Source organism: Leucoraja erinacea, unplaced genomic scaffold, assembly GCF_028641065.1.
Source record: "Leucoraja erinacea ecotype New England unplaced genomic scaffold, Leri_hhj_1 Leri_271S, whole genome shotgun sequence".
Lineage (NCBI taxonomy): Eukaryota > Metazoa > Chordata > Chondrichthyes > Rajiformes > Rajidae > Leucoraja > Leucoraja erinaceus.
In genome coordinates this window covers 50,493-54,978 of record NW_026576172.1, presented here as the reverse complement: position 1 = coordinate 54,978, position 4,486 = coordinate 50,493, and positions in this window count along the sequence as shown.

The following is a 4,486-nucleotide window of genomic DNA, read 5'->3' as shown; positions in this document are numbered from 1 at the left end:
TTGACCATCCTGCTGTCTTGAGGATTTGGTCCATAGGAACGTCCAACTTCATAGCTGCCGATGTAGCTGCAGCCCTGGTGGAGTGAGATTTAAAAATGCTAGTGTCTACTCCAGCCTTTATTAGGACCTGTTTTAGCCATCTAGAGATGGTCTGGACTGTCACTGTTTTGAGTGGCTGTTTGTAGCTGATTAAAGTGACATTTCTTCCCTCTGATGATCTTAGTATACTCCATATATAATAGTAAGTGTGTTACAATACAGAGACGACCATCTGTCGGGTAGGCCCTGAATTCTGTTTTTAGGCCTGCTGACCCCTGTCTGTTCTGTTTGACTATTTCATTAATGTGAAAAGTTAAATTTCCAGATGAAATAATCATGTTGTCCAACCTTAGTTTCTGTAGTGACTGGACCCTTTGTGCCGTAACCAAGGCCATCAGCATGACTGTTTTCATAGTCAGTTTCTGTAGGGACAGAGCTGTAGCTGGAGACCAGTTTCTTAACATGGTCAGTACAATGCTCACATCCCATATTTGGGAGTACCTGGTTCTTGGGGGATTAATATTAAAATGCCCCTCATGAGTTTGGTTACCAGGGTGTGTCCCAACAGAATGCCGCTCTGTTCCTTGCCACAGGTATGTTGACAGAGCACTTCTGGCGCAGTTGATGGCACTATGACTGAGCCTCTCATCGTAATGGAGGCTTGCCAGGAATTCCAGAACAGACGGGATGTTCATAGATCTGTGGGTGATGTTTATTGTTGTGACAGTACTTCCCATTTCTTGATGACACCAAGTACTGATTTTTTGGTGGACTGTCTGTGGCCCGCTGAAATAATTCCACTGTTCGGTCCGTCAGTCCCAGGTGTAGTAGAGGTGCTTTCAACTCTATAAATTAATAGGTTTATATAATTATGACATGGGTAACTCCCCTTGTTGCGGGAAGAACCAGTAAATTAGGTCTATGATGGATGGTGATGCATGGTTCTAAAACCATGTCGATATCACCGGGACCCATGGTTGAGTAGGCCAATCGGGTACTATCAAAATACCAGACGCGGAGTCTACTGTTTATTCCTAAATACCCGACTGATGAGGCAGAAGGAGGGAATGCATAAATAATCCCCCAATGCAGCGAAAATGCATCTGTAGCCACTGCCCCAGGTTCTGGTTCCCAAGAACCTAATTCGATAACTGGTGTGAGCATGGATGTGAATAGGTCGTTATCTGGTGTTCCATACCATGCTGTAATTCCAGCAATACTTTCCCCAACATCCATACAGTGTTTTCATAGACTTAGCGTGACCTGTTGTCTGCCACTAAATTCAGTTTACCTGGTAATTTGGTAGCTGATATCCAAATATCTTTCTGGATACATTATTGCCAAATTGTGTTGGCCTGATAGTCACATGATGTCGATATGTTTCCACCCATATGGTTGACATATGCTACCACGGTGGTGTAGTCAATTAGTAGTCTAACATACTGGTGATATAACCCAGAACAATATGACTTAAAGCCATGGAATGCACTCAACTTTCCCAGGTATTTATGCCCAGCGTTTATAATGATGCCTCCTGTGCATTCCATCTCCCCCACAGCTGGAGATGGAATTGGTAGCATCCCATCCAAGTGCCCATCAGTATGTACTTCCATAGACGGGTAGCTGTTAATGTTTGGATTGGAACAATGCCTAATGTTATGTTTCCACCATTTTAGTACTGTACCATTGTGGCCTCTGTTGGTAGCTTCTTTGGTCTGTCAGAATGACCCCCATAATTTTTGAGTGCACGCATGTTTGCGCTCAGTAATTTGATAATGTAAAGGTCCGATTTATGTGGCTGGAACACAGCCACTATAATGCCAATCATTCTACTACCAGTCTGATGGATGGTTTAGTTTACTGCAAGCCTCCATTAAGGCTGTAACCTTTTCTTACGGCAAAGTCACTGACATGTGAGCTGAGTTAAGAGTGAAACCGCAGATGATCCATTGTGTTAAATACATCTGTGGTCACCTCTAATGGGTACTGTATAGTAAGCATTTTTTAATACGATGCTTGCCATGTAGTAACCTAGGATCAATACCTTTGCAGTAACAAAGGTTCCCATCTAGTAATGAATATAAAGTACGAAAGTATTCAAATTAGTCAAATCTATGATGATGTGGCAACCACCATCTATTTTATGATAAAGATTTTTGGACACGAATTCCTGTGATTCGTGTTGGATGTCCTCCATTAGTCCTTTTATTTGGGCACTGTAGTTCATTATGCGCTTATGATTATTTCCTTGCCTGTAAGCATGAACATTCAGTTCGGTACATGCTGAACTGGAGGATTATGTTTTGAATAATTCTATGGTATAACCCTATACTTCTTCCTCCATGGTTACTATAAGTAGGTTTCTGTAGTTGGGTCTGTGTTGAGGGTTAGCGCATTCCCCAGGAAGTAGTTTTTAGACGTTGCTTTAATGAGCCCCAGGGTTTCCCTCTATGTCAAGTTCTTTACCTGTTTAGATAAGTTGCCTCCAAATTTTAATATTGGTGGTATGGAGGTTCCAGGTTTGCATAGGCCTGCAAATCAGGGCCTAAAGCCGGTTGGATGGTACTTCTTCCTAATGCTGTTTACTCGTATTGGTAGTTTGCAAAATAAGGCCAGTGCATCCTGGTGATCTAGTGTCATGTCTTTTTTGTTTATTGTGCGGGCGAAACCCGTAATACCCGCTGTTAGGACTTTTGGAACTTTCTTTCGTTTCAAGTCCTTGGCCCTGCCATGTTTTCAAATACACTGGTTGATACTGGGAACATTCAGTGTTTTGCAGTTCCCTGATGGTAAGTGTCTTCCAATAGGTTTTCTGCACCCCATGTGCACTAGGGGTATGTTCTGCACCCCTGTTCAGGTTCAGCCCAAAATTGACCCCCTATACTCCCCTCTGATGAGTGAGAAACACTGTGCAGCCCTACAAGAGGTACTGCTGTAGGACTTACTAGCTGCCCCCTGTGACTAGTCTCCATCTCCCGGAGCCTGCCACTTACCTGCTCCAACAGCCGCTCCAGCTGGCTCCGATGCTCTCGGGCACCCAACCGGCTCCAATGCACATGGTCACTGGCCGTCGCGGCTGCTCCTGAAGCCGCTACTCCTGAGGCCGCTCCTGCTCCAGTTCCTGCAGCCACTCCACCCGGCTCCAATGCTCACGGGCACTGGCCGTCGCGGCTGCTCCTGAGGCCGCTCCTGCTCCAGCTCCTGCAGCCACTCCACCCGGCTCCAATGCTCACGGGCACTGGCCGTCGCGGCTGCTCCTGAAGCCGTTCCTGCTCCAGCTCCTGCAGTTAGCCCAGGATTGACCCTCCGTGCTCCCCTCTGATGAGGGAGAAACACTGTGCAGCCCTACAAGAGGTACTGCTGTGGGGCTTACTAGCTGCCCACTGTGGCTAGCCTCCATCTCCCGGAGCCTGCCACTTTGGAGTATTTCCTCCAGCAGCCGCTCCAACCGGCTCCAATGCTCACGGGCACTGGCCGTGCGCGGCTATTCAAAGTCGGACTCATCGGAGTAAACGACCCTGTTAGTTTTTGCTTCGCTCTCCCGCCTGGCTTGGCCGGTGCAGGAGCGAAGTCGGGAGCGAAGTCGGGCACAGCTGTTCCCATTACGGGAGATTGGTGTGCCTTTGGCTGCTGCCGCTGGCTGCCCGCAACTCCGCGGCTCTCCCCCGCCAGCTTTCCCGCAGCATTCGTGGATCTGGTCCATGTCTCCACCTGAAAGGTAAGTGGAAGGAACGCAGAGTCTCCTTATCTGCTGTTCCCGGCTTTCAAATTTTGCCGCTAAGGGAACGTTGTTCCCCCTGCTGTGACTCATTGCAATGCGTGCAGCGATATGACACGCATGCGTCCTGGCGGGGTTCTTCACGTAGTCACTCATGTGACTCCGAAGTAAAATTCCACAGATTCACCACTCTCTGTGTAAAAAATGATTTTCTCATCTCAGTCCTAAAATACTTCCTTCTTTATCCTTAAACTGTGACCCCTTGTTCTGGAGCATGGGGAAAAGGTTCTGACTGTCTACCACGTCTAAGCCTCCTCATAATTAATTCTCTGCTTCTGTGGACACAAGCAAAGTTCTACCTTCAGACACACTAAAAGTTTGTTGTTATTTAGGTTTTGTTATTATCAATGTACAGTAAGTAGTTTTGTTTTGCGCACTATCCAATGAAATCTAATCAGATAATACCAAACATAAATCTTCCCCGCGGATTGTCACCTTGTCGTGGTGGAGAAGCTTGTGTGGACCTGAGATCCTGAGAGCGATGCCGTCTGGAGCTATGCTCCTGGTAGGGCCACCCATGGCGGTAAGGTCAAGGGGGAGGTCTCTGACAAAGAGCGATCCAACCAAGACCTCAACGGTGCAACAGGCGGAGGACGATGGCTGACCTTACTGGAGCGTCACAACGGCTGGGAAGGCGGATGAAGGCTGCAGCAGAAAAGGGTCTCCGGT